The sequence below is a fragment of the Ciconia boyciana genome, chromosome 8 (genome assembly GCF_034638445.1).
Source record: "Ciconia boyciana chromosome 8, ASM3463844v1, whole genome shotgun sequence".
Taxonomy (NCBI): domain Eukaryota; kingdom Metazoa; phylum Chordata; class Aves; order Ciconiiformes; family Ciconiidae; genus Ciconia; species Ciconia boyciana.
In genome coordinates this window covers 32,493,067-32,515,071 of record NC_132941.1, presented here as the reverse complement: position 1 = coordinate 32,515,071, position 22,005 = coordinate 32,493,067, and the positions used below count along the sequence as shown (strand labels likewise).

The following is a 22,005-nucleotide window of genomic DNA, read 5'->3' as shown; positions in this document are numbered from 1 at the left end:
CCCAGCCTTCTTAAAAAGCTGTTGCTTTAATGCAAGCCATTTGTAATCTGGAAAGACAGGATGCAATTCAGTTTGATCTGACAAATGGGCCACAAAAGTTTACTTACGCATAATAATGATACATTCATCTTTACTTTATACTTCTCAACTGCATGCTTATTGCAAACATCTGTGTTGCTGAAACGACTGGCATTACAACTCATTTATATGGTTTAAAAATAGTGATAGATGAAAGCCAGGAGGGGGAGGGGTGCAAGGTGCTTTTTCCTCCCAAATTTCACAAATACTTAGTTTCATCTTTGAGCATTTTTCTGTGAATGGGCTGAGTCAGTACCCTGGTGTGTGCAGAAATAACTTCATGGATAACTTTCAAACCATCGACAGAGCACAAACCTTGCGTGCATCAGTACTGCACTGATAATACACCTAATACTCAGAAAAAAGGTAAAGGAAAGATGACTAAAAGGTGGCTTTGATTTTAACTCCATGTCACATGCATCCTACCATCCAGTGGCAGGAGAGGCCACTGCTCTGTAGGCCAACAGCTCCTTCAGACAGCAGCTACCCAGCCATGCTCAGATCACCAGTAAAGCAGCTCAATTCTTAATGCCATCCCCAAATTCAAGTATTTTCTTGCCTTATGCAAAAACGGTACACTTTCTCTCAAACTACAGTGTGCTGGAGACCGTGCCTACCTCTGAAACGAGCCTGCCTGAATTTGCCCAGCTTTCATGCCTCCTGATGCTGGATGATTTGGCATAAATCCTGCCTGAAATGCAGTTTGCACAGTTAACAGTGAAATGGGATATTTCTCCTTGGCTCCCAGCTCTGTCAGGTATTGCATGTATTTGCTTTTTGACCAGATGGCACTTCCGCTTTGTAGCTGCACACAAAGTATTGAATTTCTGTGCTCACTTTTGGCAAGCATATAACATCCCTGGGGATCCTGGATACAGGTTAGTATACCTAAAAGGCTCCCAAGTAGTCTTAAGAGGCTTTCTCTCCTCGGACATGCAGGTATTATTATTTGACTGCCTTTACTTATGCCATGACATTGTGTACTCTTCATAGTCCTGTGGAACATCTCAGTGACCCTCTAGCCAGGCTGATGGACAACTGGGTGTGAGCATTTGAAGCCTTTGCCATAAAACACTTCATATCTAAGCTCCTTAAACTGGTTCATGGCTGACTTGGTTGGTTGTTTTGGTGTAACTCAGTATTTACAGTAAAATTAGCAGGTGTGTGTATTCATGCCAAGCTAGTAGAAGACAAGAAGTCAATTTTGAACATGATGTATGATGCACCTCTCTTTCTAATAGCGCTCGCATGCTACTCTGGCATAGCACTCACAGTAACATGCACTGAGGATGCTGAGACCACAAGCTAAGCACTATAAAAAAAATCTCCAATGGCTTAAAAATGTTTCCCATTCACACAATTCCCTTTCTCAAAAACACTGGTCAAACTTTTAACATGAACCTTTCTGCAAGGCATTGCATTTCATCACCTCTTTGCTTAATTGTTGCTAAGGATTTAGCACCAAACTAAGGGCCATGTCTGCCTGGAGGACCGATGCCTCAAGTCTCACGACACCATGCTGCTCACTGCAGAGGCTACCTGCTGGCTAACAGACCAGCTTTGTACTAGTCTCGTGCTGACATAGCCCCACTCCACTGTTTCTCTACCAGCACCATGTGAATCACCAAGAAACTTGGATAAACTTGGCCAAGTGAATTTCAAATCCCAAGAACTGCCAAACTGAGTTTATATTTTCACATGTGAGCACTTTGGAGATTGCTTTTGCGTATTGTGGGTCAGCTCATAGATAGGGGACAGCAGAGTACCTCACAGAAGCTACTGCAGCAATTTCCTCCCTGCATGTCTGCTCCGGAGGCACTTCTCGCAGGCTGGACTCGTGGCTGTCTCAATTGCACACTCGCGTTTGACATGACTGTGTTATACTCACATATATCATTATTAACTAAAACTACAAGAATAAAGAAATAGATGAATTATTAGGAAAGGTAAAAAGTGGGAGCCTATTTTGCAGATACCCATTTCGGCAGCCTCAAATGCACCCCTTGGCCCAGCACGCCTGCCGGTGCGTGGGGCTCACCGGCTCAGTTCTGAGTTGCAATATTTCACTCGCTATTTCCTCGCACGACCTCCTCCCGGGCACGGGGATGGAAAAAGGAGCAAGCCGTTCCCATGCTTGGAATATCATTGCCCACCCTCCTGGCTCCAGCTCTGGTAGGCATCGGAGCGGCAGTATGGGTGCACCCTTGTGTGCACAGGGAGAGGCACAAAAAGAGGCACCATGCAGGGGCTCAGCAAGGACTGCAGGGCGCCTCCCGCAGCCACGGGGGAGGCTCTGCTGCCTGGAGGGGCCGAGTCCAGCCTGCAGGCACAGGGCACACCGGGCTCTCCCTCCAGCACTTTTTCACCTGCAGGTATGAGGAGGGCAAGGGGGAAGACAGGGAGAAGGAAGAAGAAAATAGCTGGCAATGAATGAAGAGTAAAATAACCAAAATGAACGCAAAGTAAAAAAAACAGCCCACTTCCCTGATTAATTTTGGTCTCCGCATTCACCAAAAAAGGGCTGGATGGCACAGCAAAGCAGGGTGTGCATCTGCGTTAGGAGGAACATCTGAATGAAATTCTGTCTCACTGCCACCTTCCTATGAATATGCTCTGCAAATATGGCCCACTTGTAAAATAGCTGAACAAGTGCAGCTCATCGCAGCACTTATGCAATGGCATAAGTTGCATAAGAGGGTGCACAAGGAGAACTGACTCCTCTTTAGCCATTTCAAAAAGAAGAGCCTTCGCTGCTATGAAGCCTACAATTAAGAAGCTATTAACTTGAGGTATGTTTTCCAACCCCTGATATGTTATTTTCAGGGCTGACTGCTGCAGACTGAAGAATACTTCCTAAATTTTTTCTCTTTCTGTAAGTTCTGAATGTTTATTTTGCATAAACATTCGTCCAGCTTCAGATAATTTCATGTCTGGAATGTCTACATAAGTTGGCGTGTGGGACTATCACAAGGCAAAAACAAACATTGTTGCGGGAATGCTTCTTAACGCCGAGGACTTTTCATGGAGAAGATTTGTGCCTTGGTGTATGCGTGCTATTGACAAAGATTTACTGCAAGCAACAGATCTGGATTTTGTTTGTTTGTTACAATTTCTATCAGGTGTACAATCTGTCATGCACAGAAAATCCCTTTCATTAGGAAAAATGAGAACTACAAAGCTCTTCACTGCTTTCTTTGTTGTCCCCCTGATTTCAGGTACATTACCAATGAATAATATCCTATAATAAAATACAAAGATTGCAGTAATTGGACATGTTAAATATTGGTGATGCAGTGGGCCTCTGGATTGCTAAGCAGTAATTCAACAGCACCCTCTTGAAGCAGAAGCACGCTGAACTATGCCATTCCCTGCTGCTTCCAACTCCTACTGACGCTGATAACTATCTTCCTACAAAGCACAGTTGGATGAAATATAAAGAAAAAGGTAAAAGAGTGCACCTTGCCGTCCATGCATACTCAAGTGCCAATCAGCTAAAGGCCATCTGGGAACAGAAAGACACAGCTATTATCTTATTTCACAGTCCATACTGACATTGCTGGGATGGGATCTTTTGAAAACACACATGCAAAGTCCATTCTGTTCTTTAACCTGGGTTTTTTTCACCAAATTACATAGGAACACTGCCCTTTCCATACATGGCTTCATTAGGTCTTTGCAGGTAGAGAATCAAACCAGAATTGATTTTTTTAGAAGTTTGCCGAATTGATGAACCAAGCTCAGAGCTGGTTACTGCCTGCCTCACAGCACAATGCATTAGGAGATAACAGCACCAGCACCAGCCGCTCGCCCCTCTGGCATAGCTACAGCAGGGCATTCCTGGCAGCAATAGCTGGTAGCTCCCTGACTCCAGCTCACAGCTTATCCATTTGTTGGAAATCCAAGTTCATCTACAATCACTGCAATAGTACCAGGCTCCAATCTGGGGATCAGATGAGACCTTTTGAAGTTTCCAATGTGCTAGGAAGTTCCTCTAAGTAATAAAGGACTGAATATCTGACACGTGCTGTTTTACTCAATGGAAAACTCACAGGATGACTGAATTAAAAACACAATACTCCAAGAGTTCCTCCTCTTTGATCCCTGTGTGACATTCACCTGTTAACTGTACCATTGCCCACATCCCCAAGGGAAAGATCCTGGGCTAAGCAGGAGCCACATAGCTGGGTTTGGGCAGTGTGCTCCCCAGGCAGCCCACGGCATCCCCTCCTTGCTGCCGTGCCCCATGGAGGAGTTTGGCTTTAGCTGTTAGCAAAGCGCTCAGAGATGTGCCTCTGCACATCCTTATGCCGGCACTGGGATTTCTCTTTGGTTTGGACAAATGGCCCTCAGGGGGTAGTGCTGCAATTTTGTGTGTCCTGGGCCTGCTTCTGGTCACTGTGAAAGTAATCGTTCTGCTCAGCTGCTTAAGAAAAGGGAGAGAAGCTTGTGGAGGTGCCAAAGCAAAGGTCCTGGGGCTGTCCTGTTTATGCACATACACACACACAAACATGTCTATTCCTGTCACCCAGATTTGTTCATCCACTTGTCTTTCTAAGAGATGAGAGGATTGGGAGAGTGGACTTTCTTCTCATGAATGTCTTGGTTTTGCTTACTTGTCCCCACATGTCACAGGCCCCTTGGACAGCCGTCAATCCCTTCCTGCTTCAGGCCCCTCTCCCATACATCTGCCTGGAGCACGAATGCCAAAACAAACATGCTAGATACAGAGGCATTTCTCAGACTATTACAGAGCTTATTTTAACAGATGACATGTCTGTGGAGTAATGTACGTGGGAAACAGAGATACACTTCACACTTTTAGGAAGCTTAGAAAATTGTGATACTTCTAGGAACACAAACAACATAGGTTTAAGTACATTGAAGAATCTCTATTACCACCCTGTTTAATTTCCTTGCACCTGGATTTCAACTCAGTTTCTACACTAAGTACCATTTAACTGGCTAACTGAAAAAAAAATCTTCAGTTATGTTCATGAATATGGACAGTCCCTGATTTCTGTTGTACAGGATTTTGTTTACATAGGCAATGGAAAGTTTGTTGTGGTTCACATACACAGAAAATATTTCAGCTCTAAATACCAGTTGGTGAAGTTGTGCATCACTCATTCAGTATGGTCTTTGGGTGCAATGGTTATGTTTAAGCACCACCAGCCTCTCTCAGGCAAATCTACCAGCTAGATTTCCATTATTTTCTATTTAACAGGAGGTAAGCAATCAGCTGTAGAAGGGACATTTGCAAGTGTGAAAGCAAATGAAACTGTGGGGGAGGAAGAAGGAGGGAGGATAACGAGTGCTTTACTGAAGATCTCAGCAAAATATTGTTACTAGATAGGATTTCTTGCAACAAAAGGATTCAAACAGAAGGGACACATCAGGGAGGACACAGTCAGAGCCGTGATCTACAGGAGCGGAGCTCAAAGATGTTGTGGATTTGGACTATTCAGAAATACCTCACAATGGGCTCTTCTAAAGATCATGGTCTATTTTTCAACAGACTCCCACACATCAAAATACTGCCTACATTTAGTGAAATCTAATAATCTAGTTCTTGTCACTTGTAACTATTGGAGTTCAGGAGCTGAAATAATATTTGGTTAAATAAGTGCTATTTATTTATATAAAAGTCCTTCTCCACTCTTGCTACTTTGAGAGCAAAATTCAAGGTCTGCAAGTACAGATGGATGACACTAAACTCCACTGCGCCTTATATCCATAGGCGGAGATCAACTATACTGAAAAGCTACCGAAATAGAAAGAGCAAGTCTCTGAAGAAGCCTGAAAGAGGAAAAGCAGGCAGCGTTGTTCTCTCCTATAAAGGAGGGGTGCGACATAAGAAAAAAGTTTGAATGTCACATGGGTTGAGACTTGCAGAAGGTGGGAAAAAGTATTCTCCAAAGGACGTATTTCTGGAGCTGCTGCGGGAAATCTCTCTGCAGGCAGATCTTGCTGTGGGGGAAGCTCACACCCTGCCGGGAGGGAGGACTGGCCCATTTGGAGCTCAGGATAAACACTTGGCAGGAAAACAAGCTCCATCAAGGATCTGTATCAGGAATGGGCATGTTAGTCCTGCAAAGATTAACACATATGCTAAGCTTTCTGCACATGAATGTTCCCACTCTAATTCATGGGTGTAAACATATGCGTGTGCGTAGAATCAGGACCTCAGTGCCTTTCTTCTCTAGATCACATGGAAGTTTTTCTGACTGTAAACGTGCAGGAAGGGTTTTGAGCAGAATTAACTGCTGCAGGCCGGAGTGTTTTGAGACCAGCAAATAGTCAGAAATATGACTGGTCCATACGGCTTATTGCCATGAGATTCCCTCAACAGAAGTGCCCCTGATAACCAGGTACTATTGGGTTTATTTTTTTAATCTAATTTTTTGATTGCTGCTAAACCTGTTTCTCCTCTGCTTAAATGTAGCTTTATATAATGGTAAATTAGCATTCATCTAGATTCAACTACAGGTTAGTTTGAGGCATATAGGAGCCATGTAAAACTAATTTGAATAATTATTTATTTTATTTTTTTACAGTTTTGTCCAAATTACTTAAGCTTGTTCACACTTTCAAGGGAGCTTTTGCCTACATATTCCTTACCAAGCCCAGTTCACTCAAGATTTGATCAGATTTATATCATTATCAGTGTTTTTGTCAAGGCAATTCAGGACATTTAAAAATCAGTGGATCGTTCCATGTGTTATGGGCTTTTTATTAGTATTCTTCCGATTATGACATTAACTTGTCTAATCCCATTTTGTTATACCCTGTCTGATCTGCTGCTGAGCTGCTGGAACTTGAATTTTGAAGCAATATGATTAAATGAGATGTGGTCAGAGCGGTCAGCTCTTCAAGCAACGATGGTCTTGATATTGAGATCGAATATTTGTTTGTAGTTCACCAACAACTTTCCTTTACAGAAGGATAATTTGTATGCTATCTGACCAATGTGCTGTTTGCAATCATGACCAGAAAAGCTGTTCAATGTACAGCAGGAATTAGTCTTTCTGGGTGTCAGCTGACCACCTTAACCAAGAGCATTTCTCCTGTGTTGCAAAACTGAGGTCTCTTCACCAATTACTGCTGCCTTTTTGTAATCAAAGTCAGGGGGAAGAGAACTTTGAGGCTTGGATTCTACTGATGATTTGATTGAACCATGAGTAAATCAAAGGGGAAGATGAAAAGAATTCCTGGGAAAGTATTTATAAACCCGCAGGACTGAACGACAAGCATCTGAGATTGCTAACAGAGCTAATAGAGGGAAGTGTGATACCTTGAGCAGTGATTTTTGAAAGTTCATGGAGAACAGATGAGGTGCCAGAGGATTTCAGAGCCACAAAATACAGCACTCAACTGAGTTATAAAAAGGGGCATCCAGGAATTTACTAACCAATTCATTTAACTTCAATAGCGAGTAAACTATGTAAGGAGTCATAAAGGAGCCATTATGAGAACTTAGAGCAACACAGAATCATAAATAATTGGGTGGGAAAGGGCTTTAAGAGGTCATCTAGTAATCTCATCAGAAATCTCATAAGAGTAAACATTCAGCAAAATATGGTACTCGGATATACACATTTCAGCTGGCCCTTTCTACACATCCGAGGAGAGTATTCAGCCATTGCTTGGGGAGGGGGAGCATTCCTTGAACAGAGCCCATTTTAAACAAGGGACTTTCTTGCCTTTTCTGCACGGTTCTGTCTCAGTATTAAGCAAAAAATCCCCAGAGGAGACAGCAGAAATTATAGCAACTGGCACAGAAAAGGAAAGCTGTTAAACTTGATGATCCTCTTTTTCAAATTAATATATCCTGGACAGAGACCCAAGTAACAGATCATCTGGGGGGTGAACTCTTATAACATAAGCAGCTGATGCCGGGGCAGAGGGGCTGGGAGGGAGAGCACTCTGGCGAAGGGAGATTGTAAAAGAAAGCTTCTCCTGCCGAACACCATAGGGCAACAGAGATATCAGCCTGCCTTGCCGGAGAAGCAGGAGAGGCCTCGGCCGGCGCCAGGGGGAAGAGGAGCCTCCAAAACTCCCATCCGAGCCCCAGGCGGGTGCAAGCAGCTGGCCATAGAGGGGCACATTCAGAGGTCGTCACTCCCTTGCCTCGAGCTGAGCATTTCGTAAGCTACCTGGAGCAATGGCTGTACATCCTCATGGACAAAGCACAGTTCCCACAGCGAGGAGGGTGCCCACTGCCCAGGGACAAGCATCATGCAGGCAGCCAGGGCACCCACCAGCGACCATGCAAGGTCTAACACCACCTCAGGGTGGCCAGCAAGGAGAGCTCTGCCATGGACAGGGACGAGGGCAAAAGTTACTTTTCTTTAGGGCTTGGAAGGCTCTTTATCCATTAATTGGAAACTTTTCATACCTTTATTTCAATTCATGCTTCTGTGAATTTTTATATAGTTTAAATCCTTCACTGCAATGTTAAACAATAACTTTTAGGTCCCGAGTACTGTACTGAGTTTAGCGGAGTAGTTCAGGAGATCCAGGAAAATACTGAGTGACATAGGTTAGATCAGGAAACCAGGATGGAGCCGCTGGTGCTCACCCTAAAATGCTGAATTGCAACCTGACCTTGACAGAAAACCACTAACCCTGAAGCACTGAACTGCCGATGTGGTACAAGAGCTTTACCTCCGAGGTGAAATCCTGCATCTTTCCTTCTGCTCACACACAGCTGCTCACCAAAGCCAACCAGCCAACTTGCCTGAATTCTGAATAAAGTAGCAATCTGTGACTACAAAACTTATCTAGGACTTTGGCCAGCCAGATACATGTGTATTTTCCACTTAAATGCAAAAAGAAACGAGGCCATTTTGAAAGGAATGAGAAAAAAAGAACAGAAGTTTACTTGTCATTAGATATAGATAGTAATAACCAAAAGCAATAACCAAACCATGTGAGGAAATTGAATACAGACAAACCGCTATGCTAAATGAAAGAGGAGCACCAATTATGTGCAACAGACCTCTTATTATATGGCATTCTGATTACCTTAAATTATATTTTTTAACAGACATCCGTTTTTATTTTTGCTTCTAAAACAGGTAAAGTTCTTTTCAAGTATTGACGTCAGCTAGCCTCATCAATTGTTCCTGTAATAGCTCAACTACCACTACAGCCACAAATGCTATGAAAGAGCTAAGTACCCCCTGCACAAAGGGGATTTGGTTTGGTCATTGCTGCAGCGCATATGCATGGCCTAGTCTTTTACAGCATAGTAATTGATATTGATTTTGTGTGGTAGAGGTCCCTCCCTCCATGCACTGGTCTTCATTTAAAAAAAAAAAAAAAAAAAAGTATGTTAAAGACATCATGATCCATCTTGAAAATAAATCTAATTTTTTTTCCTCTTTAAAAAATGCAGTGAATTTACTACTCATCAGATGTGCTGGACCGAGTCCATGGCAGACCTCCAGCACGGTCCACAGGAGAGCAAGTCTCCACGTGAACCTGCCTGCGCCACTTGGCCATGCTTTTGGGGTGCCCTGTTGGGCCAACACAGCAGCACAACATGGGCTTCTCTTCGGCGTAAGGGCCCCCACCACTCAGAGGCCATGTGACAAGAGTACCATGACCTGCTACAACCTGGATCAGAGGCCTCCAGCTCTTTCAGCCATCAGCTGGCAACGTGGCTGTCACTTCGATGTCCCCAGTCACATCGAACCCCTGCCGTGTCCTGTCCCATCCCCCCCATTATTTCCTGTTTGGTCTTTTCTTTATGTTTTGACCCTTAATTATTACTAAGGCTGCATCCTTCTCTCTCACAGGAGTCCTGGATTGCACTATTTATTTAATCATTGCTCTTATGTTGGTTTTAAAAGACATCCACGACTAGGGGATGTGTGGGGGAGAGTGGATGCTACCGTGAACGCTTGGTGACGGTTCAATGGAAAACTTCAAGCTGTGCCAGGCTAAACACGGAAGGCCACGAGAGCTGCAGAGGCCAGCTGAGTCCAAGGGAGCACTTGAACTCCCCGGGGGAGGCAAGGGAAATCTACTGAAAACACTGAAATGACACTTTTGCTTCCTTCCTGTTTATCAGATGAACCCAACTGGGGTTTTACTTCCAGGTGTGAAGAAGGTTTCTACCAACAGGCGGCTTCACATGGCACCACGGAGGAAGGGCTGGAGGCTACCGTTGAGCTGGCCACCCTCAGAGTCCCAAACGCCAGCAGCCTGGAGCACCGAGGCCTCACGGCATTGCGCAGCCCAGTGGCTTCCCAAAGCCATGCAGAACCACTTCTAACTGACCGCACATGGGAGCTGCTGAAACCTGAACCCTTGGATTCATTCACTCCTCCTCTGCACCTCGAGAAGTATTTCACGTTCACTGAAACACAGATTTCCACAGATTTCAAGTGCTCTTGGATGCAGTTTTTGTTTAGGTACCGTGTTCATTTATGGCAAGTGCCTTTCACGAGCACAAGCATACTTGTTTTAGCTAACTGATGGACAAACACCAATGTCAGAGACTCAGATGGCAGCTGACTTCTACCCAAGCCTTATGGATAAAAACAAATGTTTTTGAAGGCCCGTAGAAACGTGCTCTCCCATAAGATGTCCAGCACCTCTTGCTGCAGCCTGGGCTAAAAATATTACAAGTATAGTTCAGGCTTTTGTCATTCCCACTGCCCAGAGGAGCAGGATGTGCAGAGGCAGAGGATCAGAGGATATAAAAAGTTCATTCACGAGTCTGTCTTTTTTACATTCTTAACGTGACCCCAAACACTGTAAGCTTCCCGTTCAGTTTTGACCGGAAAGTTTGGCTTTTTCCTGACCCTCCTCTGGCCGGCGGGAAGCAGGAGTCAGAGCCCAGGCCATCACTTTGATGCTACTTTCCTGTGACTCTGACAGCTCTCCTGGTTCCCGTGCCCACAAGCTGGCCATGCCTCCCTGTTCCTGCCCAGCGGAGTTGAGCATCCCTACAGCATCTGTGTACCAAGCTCAGCAGCAGGGCTGCAGCCAGCTGAGACCCACAGCAGCCCTCGCCCACCTCTTGCTGGTGCCTTATCCTCTGCCAGAGCAAGGCCATCACAAAATGGACTCACAGCTGCAGCTGGTGGCACCAACACAACCTGGTGTCCCAGACATAAAGAGCAGGGCAAACTGGATCCATTGCATCCTCCCAGGATCTCTCAGATTGATCCTCAGATAACTCCTCCGAAAAGGCTATAAAGCAAGATTTTACATTTCTTCTTTCTGCTCATTTTTCTCATTCTAAGAGTAAAAGCATTTCTTTCTGAAACCTGATATCTTACTGATAACCCTCAAGTCCTAACCCAAGTGGTGGTGTGATTTGGAATGAGGTGGTGACCATATATTTAAGATGGAGAAGATACAAAGGTTTCATTTCCTCCAAATTAATTCTCTACAAGCTGTGTAAACTTTCCTTAGTATAAACAAAGTCTTTACAGACAAAGATGTTAGGGTTTTTTCCCCTTTCAATTATTTAGAGAAAAAATAGAAATGTGATTTTGCTGTCTAGGCACTTCAGCCGGTACCAGCAGATCGAGAGCTGCTCTTGCTGCCTTCCACAGTGCACTTCCTCACGCTTCTGACTATAAAACAAATGTAAATAAACTTGCAAAGAAACAACCTTGTGCAGCCGGATATTACTAAGCAGTTTCAAGTTTCTACACTAGATTGACGCCAACTTGTAGTTACCCTCAATACAAATGCCATGATCTCTTACTACAAATGGGCAACACGCTGTGAAGCCAACACATCTGCCCACAGCAATACCATGGTGTCATCTTCACTCCCATCACTTTTCCATGCCCTTACTTTGGGGATGCTCTAAAACTCAGCTCTAAAAATGCATCAAACAGTAATTCTGCAAAAGAGGGAGTAATCCGCATAACCAGTTTGGTGGCCCAGCTCTGGTTTATGTGTTTGCTCTCCATTGCCTGCATCTGTACAGCATGTCCCAGCCTGACGCAGAGGCAGGGACGGGAACTGCCGATTTGCTTTGCTGTCACTGTTGCATTTTGGGTTTGGTGGAGCCTCTTGGGAGGAGAGGGGAGTCATCCCTCCTTGGAGAGCTCAGGGCACCCTCAGTTTGGAGAGGGAGCTTGAGAGGGGGCAGAGATGACTGCAACGCCTGGGGGGCTTGGCATGCCTCTTGGGAGGAGTAGGGAGCATCCTGGAGCCAGCCTCAGTGGCAATGGAGAGATGGTGGCTTGACTGGGGACACGGGGGAGTGGGCTGGAGGCTGTAACACAGGAGGAACTGAGCTCAAAAACAAGACTAGGGGAAGGACCTGCCCTCCAAGGACAGAAAAAGAGCCTTTTATTTTAACCTGAGATTTTTTCTGCTTCAAAAAGTTACCCTGTTGGAGCCTGTTTTCTGAGAAAATATGGCGCCGGGGAGTCCCTGGGAGTCTCCTCATGTGCGCACTTTCAGGAAGAACGTCGGGGGTCTACCAAGGGGCCTGACTCACAGGCCCATTAGAGATGGCTTTGCCAAATAGACAAACAAGTAATTAGGGACAAATATAAAAGCACCATCAGAAAGCAGCAATATCATCCTTTAAAAATATTCCAGAGCACTTAATTCCCACTCATATTCAAATGTACGTAGGACCAATTAGAAATGCTATTTGCTGTTATTTGTTTTCCTTCATTGTATTATTTCATATCAGTACATTGCATATAATTTAAGAGGAAGAGTGCTTTCATACATCAGAAAGATATTTTTGTCTCATTAATGCCCTATGGCTAAAAATAAAACCAGAAGATTTAAAATGAATGCTCGTGATATTTGTCTACCCTTCAAAAAAAGAGATCTCTATGCCTAAAGCCACGATTTCCTAGAGAAGCAGTGGACACCTCCTCAGAATGATGCTATTTCAAGCAAATAAAGCAGAAAAAAAAGTCGCTGGTGCTCGTGGCTCCCCACATGGGTCTAACCTCTACCTTCAAACGTTTTTGCACAGCCCCGTGGCGAGCATTCGTGCTGTGTTGCCCAGGGCTGAGCACTTGGGCTCAGGCACTGGGAGCAGCCGTGCTGCCCTGCTGCCGAGAACCCCTGTCTTTACCTGCAGTACCAGCAAGTGAAGGTTGCTGGGAGGTAGTGTCATGCCTTACTCTGGCTTGTTCTGGAGTACTTGGGGATTAATTCTGGAGGGCAAAATTTCAGAGCGGCAACTTCTAGAGAAGATCGTTTGCATCGAGAATAAAATAACCAGAAAATATTTTGTCAGTACAACCATCTGTACTTCTCTGAAACAGCCTCACTGGAAAATACTAGTTACCCAGTTCTCCCTCTGTTGATGATGTGTATCTGTCACACATGATAGTCTCACGCAAAGGCAGGGCTACCTTCTTCTGTGTCACTGCTTTCTGCAGCCACTGCTTCTCAGGACAGATACAAACAGTCCACTGCTGAGATAACAGTCCACAACTCAAATTTTTTTTTTGCCTTATCTCTCCCCAGTGACTGTAATACCTGTTTCTGACACTACCAGTGGTTGACTTTCCAGCTTTCACTGGAAAAAAAAAAAAATACCAGCAGTGAGAATAGATGCCTTAATACTGCTGTTCCTTAAGTTGATAAAGCCAAATATGTATTGGAATCTGATTTCTCACTTTTCTTTATTAGGTACTTTATCACTTGGGCTCCATTTTCCAACCTGATTTGTTACTACAAGATAGAGCAGTTATGCGCTCGACCATGATTGCACTGTAAAACTCCAGCCTGTGGAACCACAGCCCAACAACAGACAGGGCTCTGCTGGTGATACTGCGGCTCGCAAAAACAGATCTGTTATTCACGACACTTGAGGAAAGCAATGACTGAAGGCCCATGCTATCCCTCTGCTCTGCTGCTCCCCAAATCTCCCCGGAGTGGCACAGCACCCAAACTAGGGAGAGACCGCCACCAGGTCTGCCACAGAGGGCAGGGAGGCAGCCAGTGTTGGGGGCCAAATGCGATCCAGACCAAAGGGGAGCCACAGGCAAGAAAAGGAAAGGGATGTTAATCCATGAGGAAACCAGGGGAGAAAAAGGAAAGCAAATCTTTCTCTCAGGAGCTGCAAAGAGTTTTTGTCCGACAAAGGGAGAAGCCAGGGAGCAGCAGAGTTGCTCCCCAAACCACTACTCAGATGCATTGCATGGTCCCAGCTTGCAGCTGGCCTGGTGCTGGGGTGCAGCACCCAGCTCACTGGCCCCTCACAGCCAGTCCGGTGGGATCAGGCTGATTTCAAGCAGGGTGGAGGCCAACAGACCTCCTCGGGACCCCACCATCCGGCAGGGAGCCCTACCTGGCAGCCCTGCCCGCGGGGGGTTACATGGGAGACAGCACCCTGCCAGCCACCAGCTCCTCGCCCCCAGCACCGGGGCCAGCCAGGAGGAAAGGTGGCCGCTGGCTGCTCGCCAGCACATCTTGCATTGCCTTAAATATTGTGTTCCGACTACATGTCCTGTTTGGTATGAAACAAACCTACCAGAGGAAATGAACAGGATTTTGCTTTTAAAAGTACTGTGTCAGGTACATTAACAGTTCTACCATACATGTTACTCAGCTCTTCAGAGAGTACTTGGATTTCATTTCTGCTGTAATTGTATCAGCATCTTGCTTCAAGCCTCTCCTTGGCTTTCCTGCTACTTAATTTATTTTCCTTTGCAGTCATATATTGAGCCATCTACAGTATTCTGCTGGCTGCTGAACTTCTGGAAACACATCACACCAAAGTGTTTTAGTGAGTCACCTATGGCTCTTTTTTGCAGTTTTTACTTGTGCAGCAAATACCAACTCTGTGTTTAGGACCTATTACTTCAATGATTGCTCTTTTTTAGCTTAGCAGTTGCTGAGCACAGATAGTAGAACTGAAGGTTTCTGTGGTGGAAAAGCAGTCATTTGTCAGGTTTTAGCAAAATCTCTGACACAGCAGTGGCTCGCAGAAAGCAAGGAACTATAGTCTAGTTATTAATACAATAAAGGTGAATATAAACCCAGTTGACATCCAGGAAGCAGTGAGTCATTAAAGGGGTGCTCCAGCAGGCCAGCAAGCGGTATCAGTTCAGCTCAATGGTGAATGTTGTTCAGCCTATTTATCAGCAACATTATTTATTCTGTGTTATTTATTGGAGGAATATGTGAATTTGACAGCAATCTGTGATTGACAAGGAGCTAAGAGGTATAGCAAATGTGGGAGCTATACATCGTAAATGTAGATGATTTAAACAACTCAGAGATTTGTCAGAACAATGAGATGTGAGCTTTAAGGGCGGGGGGGAAGCAGATGTCAGGCTACCCCTGGGGCAGACATTCGCAGAGGGCAGATAAGCCAGGGTCCCTTCTACAGAGCTGGAGTGAAAGGAGAAGGTTGGCCACCCGCGAGTGCTGTCACAGTCGTCACGCTCTTGTGGATACACCAACTTCAAGAGGATGATTCTTGACTGGAGCTGGGGGGTATGCAAAGTCAAGGAAAACTGAATTTTGCAGCTTCAGGGAAGAGGTTGTGCAGCCCAGAGCCACGTAGCCTGGCTGGTACTGCTGCTGCCCCCAAGGAGGAAGGGGGTGTGTGTTTTGGGATGGTCTGTATCTTCCCTTACCCATAGCCACTGCCGCATGCGCCCTGATCCCATCTCACAAGGCAGCTGCTACTCTGACTCTCTACAGCACTAGCCCTGGCAAAGTGGGCAGCCAAGCTACAGCTCTTTAACTTGGGCATTTCTCTGTATTTGCCGGTGTTTAAAACTAGGCAGAAACAGACTCTTAAGAGTAATTATTGATCCCACAGGCTCATTACAGCTGCCTTTACTCCCCCTGCAGTGATTAGGAGCAGATAGAGTGTTTTAAACAGCAGGGTTGTGTCTACATGTCTGCTAAGTGACATTTAAATGAGTTAACTAGTACCTGCGAGGAGATGCATTTTTCTTCGACAGCCTTTCCCCCCCCCCCCCTATTTGGCACAGAAAAAGGCAGCAGGCAGAGTGCTTCCCTCCACCACAGGTAGGCTGGGAAAAATTGCGCATCTCCCTGGTGGTCACCCTGCACCTCGCTCATCTCCCCACCTCCTCCTGCCTCCTCCAGCCTCAGCCCACTCTATCTGCGTGGAAGTCCGTATGCAGTGGGAAGGGCTGCAAGGGGACGGGAAAGCATTTTGTTTGCTTCAAGACTTGAAATAGCTTTTTCTGGCCTGGGACAATGCCGGGACGCCTGGAGGATGAACTCCTGCCACCAAATTCAAAAATTCAAAAGAACTTCAAGATAGGTCAAATTTGGGGGCCAAAAGTGGCTACCCCAAAATCAATAATCATCCTTTAAAATATACACCTAAAAGGATCTTGGCCAAAGCTGGGGGGAGCTGTCACAAGTAGATCACAAGCATCCTCTGTTTAAATGCTTTGAGAGTCCTGGGTGTCACAACTGAAAGAAAAAAGGCTCCCAGGAGCCAGAGCTGTGGCATAAAGACAGCCATCTTACAGAAAGCGGAGAGAGATATTAAAAGTTAACCGCTCCAGGGAGCCAGCAGATGTTAAATAGAGTAATTAATTTAGTCTGAAATGGGAGAGCCCTGTCATCGGAAAACTCCTGTCCCATAAGCAGGGGACGGACATCAGCCTGACGAGGTGTCCAAGAAAACACTTTTCATCAGGAGAGGATGCATGAGAATTAAAGAACAGGTGAGAATATCACTCAGGAAAAAAGGTCATCTCTAACTGGACTTGCAACTGTTTACGGGCAAAAATCACTTCACTGGAAAGAGATAAATGTAGTTGAAACAGTTGAAACAACTGCAAGGGGTCCAACACTGAGGTTTTACAAAGGATATGAACCCAAATAACAAGCAGGATGGGGGGGCATATCTACAGCAACAATCATTGGGGCCTAAGGAAGGTGAACGGTGCTGGCAGGCTGCGACGTGGAGCCGGGGATCTGTTGCTGCCTCCACACAGCCCTACCCACAGCGCAGGCAGGTGCTGCCCACCGCTGACAGTCGGCTGGTGCCAAAAAGGCTATTGCTCCAACTCAGCCCCATCCACAAGATGGGATTCACACCCCACACTAACCTGTGCCGATGGCAGGGACAGCGGGGAAGGCGGGTGGGAAATCTCCCATGGATCTGTCCTGAAAGGCGGGTGGGAAAACAGCTGGGAATAGACCCTCTGTGGGTTCTTGAGGGCAAATTCACAGTAACAAAAGACCTCAAGAGGATCTTGTGGAAAAAATAAGGAGCCCTTCCCCCCTCAATTCTGGCAGTTTCCAGATGGAAACTGAAATTAAACTTTTTTTGAAATGTTCAGAAACCTTTTGAACCTCATTAGTTTTCATTTCATATGGCTCTGCACAGAAGAAGTATATAAACCTGCAGCTCTTTTAGATGAAATGATGTAACGTTCAGATTATATCGATCAGAGTGGGGAGGGGAGCATTCGTCTCAGTAATATTTTAACAAAAGAAGTCATTTTATGCAGTCTTTACAATGCTTTCTTATTTCAGGGGTCATGGGAGCTGCATAACACCAGGTCTTCACAGCCTCAGAAACCAAATTACTTAATTTTGAGGAAACAATACCTGCATGCAATTAAGCTCTTAACTTTACTCATGTGAGTAGTTTGAATTAGTGCATGGAGAATACTTGCAGGCTTTCAATTGCACATGTGTAAGTTCTGGCAGGGCTTGGTTCTTAACCATGTTAATCTTGAAGCCTTACTTTCTTTGTTTTCAGCAGCAAACCTAGCAAAACTATAAATACACTATCCACTTTGAAAATCCTGTAAAATCAATTTTGGAGACTTCAAGGAAATCAAAGGAAATGTGATAAAATTAAAATGCTCCCACTTAAATGAAATTTTATTTCCCTTCCAGTAACATACAATATTTAACTAAGAGTTTTAATACATTCAGTAAAATATGAGCATATTATTAACCTCTTCAAAACGACATGATTTACTGTAAAGTCATTACCATTCTGTTCACTCATGTCTGGCCTCTTTGTTTCAAGTCTGTTTTCCCAGCTTACAGTATCAGGTCAACAGACTCTAACATAAATGAGTAATGCGTCTGGAATTTTTCCTTGCAACACCAAACCTCAGACCAAGTGCAGGCAGAAGGGCCATGCTGTGAATAGGATGGGAAGCAGCTTCAGCTGTACCTCTTCTCTCCATTCTCTGTCCTGTCCCAGTTTCCCTTGCAAGAGACTCCTACATGGGCTGCTGTCTGACCCTGACTTCATTTCCTCCTCTCCCAGCTCTCAGAAACAGCATCTGGACTTTTGGAAGTCCAAACCCACCCTTTTTCAGGGTCTAGTAGACAAAAACATTGCCATGCTTCCCACATCCTCTTTCAAAATCTGCAACAGTGACCTCAGAAGTCCCGAGGCAAACTTTTTTCTGCAAGGTGGGACAGTCGGAGGGGATCTACTCAGATAAAAGTATTCGTGGTCATTTCTGAGGTTCTGCCCAAGTTTACTTTGGTGAAGCAAGGGTGTGCCCTGCTTCTTGCTACCTGCCCGAGCTGGAAATGAGTGTCCTGCAATCAGTAGAGCTTTATTGGCAGTGCTGAAGGTGTCATGGCGCAGGAGAGGAACGCCGGTCTCTTTCCTCAGCACTTTAAATTTCTATAGCCTTCAGGTTTGGGGGAAGCAGCATGTCCTTCTGAAACATTCTGTCAGTAAATCTAGTGTTTTATACGGATATTAGCAAATAAAAACCAAGTTGTGTGAAAAATGTCAGTTCTATTTTTGCCAACTAAAATATAACAGGAAATTGTATGCTTAACATATGTGGAGAACTGCAAAACTGAACCACAGATATGTAACCACTATTATTAAGAATGGTAAATACGGCTGTGGAGGTGAAACAGATTATGTTGCTGGATATTTCCTTCAATATGAATTCTAGCTACGGTGTCGCTTTGCACATGAAGGTGAATAGAAGATCCTTACGACAACTTCAGGAAACAGAATTACATTCTTACAAATCTGTCATGTATTTATCTAGTTCCTTAATACACTAATGGGAAAACAAATGTATTATGGTACCCAAACTAAACAAATGGTTTCTGAATACATTAATTTCAGATGCGCCAATAGCTTTGATAGGAAGGACCTGAGTATGAATGTCTTACAAACCAAAAAAGAAAAGAAAAGAAAAAAAAAAACATCAATCTGAGCTGCTAAGCCACAAGCTATTTTAAATGATGCCTGGAATCTGGATGAACCGAAGCCTGTTACACCCCAGACCTGAATCACAAGCGCAGGTCTCCTTTGGGATGCCCTGGAAAGCCTTGCACAGAAATTGCAGCTCTGCTGAGACGTGAGCCAGCGGAGCACTCTGCAAAGGGTGCCCAGCCACCGCTGTGCTGGGAAGGTGGGACACTGGTGACCCCAAGCATGTCTACCCAGCCCCCTCCTCTGTCATCAGAGTAACTACGCAAGCAGGGAGTCTTAAAAACATCATCACCAATATTTTTATTTATCGGAAGAGAAGGGTGTTGGAAGTTTTCTGTTTGTTCTTAGAAAGCACTCGTTTTCCTAAAGAAACAGCCAGGCTTCTTTCCACAACTCTGAGGCTCAGGCTAAATATTTTTCACACTAACTGTTTCCCAGCAAACAGTGTAGTTACTCTAGCAGCTAAACCTCCCCTTTCCAGTTGCTGGTCCTGCCAAGGCCAACAGAGGAGCTCCGTGTGGAACAGATCATACGCCTGAGAGAGAGGCAAGCTGCTCAACCCTTCTACTGTCCTTTTTAAATGAGGTGGAACAAATTAGAAGCAAATACTATTTGTACCTAGCAGTTCAATCAAGCCAGTGTCCCAAATGAAGGGAGTCCCACTCTTAGATCCTCTGCCAAAAAGACATGGTATGACACAGACCAACGGAGGTGAATTTCTTTAAGAGCTTCAGTTTTCTAAGCAAAGAAACACTTTAACTCTCAGCAAAAACAGGGTTTCAGGCAGCATCCTTAAGAGGGGGGAGAAAGGAGAATGGAGACAGTATATGCCAGTAGTCATCTATAAGGATTTTCTCTCCAAATCCCTATTACCATATCCGTTGCACAGGGATGGAGCGATGTGGAGTGCTGATGGTACACAGACAGTAACCGCGAGTGGGAATTGGCTGCTCCTCACGGCCAGCCTCCAGTCTTTGCTATTTTGGCATTAAGCTCGTACTCAAAGTGACGATCACACAAAAGAACCTTCCTGTGAGAAAACAGAACCTACCTGTGAGAAAACAGAGCTCCTACTCTGTTTTCTCACAGGTAGGAGCCCACCGGCCACCACTGACGCCAACATCCCAGCTAGCCCCCGGCCCACGGCATTGGCCAAGTCTGCGGGTACCCATGCACGGCTGGAACAGGGACCCTCTCCCCAAAATACATCTGGGGAAAGGCTCCCAACATACTCAAGGTTGAGGGCTACTAATCTAATTTCTTTTTAGACTGGTAATTTGTGACTCACAGGCAGGCATCTCTTTTTAGGGATGGCTTCAGCCAGCTCCAGATGGAAGCTCAACAGACTGCAACCTCTATCAATCGCCGCCACTTTTACAGCCCAGCTCCTGACGCAGGTCTCCTCAAAGCTTTGGTCAGTGCGACTCAGGCACAGACTATTACCGTGCAGTACTGTAATGCAGTACTGTAATGCAGTACTGTAATTACGTATTTCAACCTGTGGGTCCCCCATCACACAGGTTATTTTGAACTATGCAAGAAGTGCCTTGGCTTTGCACTGTTTTTCCTCTCCCTCCCCCCTCAAAAACAAGCTGGGAGCCTTTTCCAAACCACTTCGTCACCATGCACAGTGTCTTCCATCACGGACTGTCTGATATCCTCTGAGTCAGCTACATCCGACGAGCCACAGCTGGCCTGGAGCTAGGCCAAAGAGTTTTCCCTTCAGTTTTGTTGCACAACATGATCTAAATAACCGGTCCCATCTAATTTGTTTCCTTCGTGGGTCTAAGGAAACTGTATTTCACTTCACGAGGTCTCAAGTTAGGGAAACATGGTAAGGTCAGTGTCCAAAACTAATTCAGACAGCAATACAAATAAACATCAATTGGAAAAAGAGACACAGTCAGGGAGAAAAAAAACCCCAAACTTTTGTGACTAGACTATCACTTTCATTAGCATCATGTTCTGGAATTTAAGTTTCATCTGTTTCTATGAAAAATATGAACAAAGCAATGTATAACCAAGGAATGAATTCTTAATTGACTGTGCAACCTTTTCCTTCTTGCAAATTTGTCAAGATAGTCTTTTACCGAAACTGGTTTAAAAATAATTCAAAATTTTTGGAGTGAAACTGAATCACTAAAACTCTTTAAGGTGAACATTGCTAAAATGTTTGGAAGTCAGTTGTGGCAGAGACCGCATTAAGAAGTGGTGCAATATATATTTTTTTGTTATCCTTATTTTTACTTTATCCTGACAGACAGCACTTCTTTGGAAAAGCCAGCGTATTTCAATCATTTCTATTTCACAACTTTAAAAAGCTGTAGTGTGGTCTAAAAATGAAATTTCATTATCCAATGACACAGAATTTTGAAAAAAAATATCAGCTCTACCCAAGAGACAACAAAACTTTAAGATGCTAAATTAATTTTTTTTTTGGCTCAAAATTTTGAGGCAAAAGGTTTTTTTTAATGCATGCAAGTATGCATGTGTATGTTTATTTTCTAGTATTCTATTCATATTCTAGCACTGTCTTGCATTTTGGGGAACAATATATAAATTATTTTTAGTCATAAATCATATTAGAAAGGGGGATCTATGGTGTGATTCTGGTAATGAAACAAGCAATTCACATTGTTTTAAACTGCTTATGTGCTTGCAAACAACCCTGAAATCACACCCAAATATGAGGTGGAAAACAAATGAAAGATCTTGGCTGTGCCATACACATCCACTACAGGATAAGTGCACCTGTCCTGAGTGGCAGAAACTCGTGT

At 44.6% G+C, this 22,005-nt stretch overlaps 1 long non-coding RNA gene across 3 annotated transcripts in view; it reads right to left on the bottom strand.

The window, feature by feature from the left end:
- The window catches only part of LOC140655122 (uncharacterized), a 131,122-nt gene that overhangs the window by 13,339 nt on the left and 95,778 nt on the right, over positions 1–22,005 (bottom strand). The window lies entirely within an intron of this gene.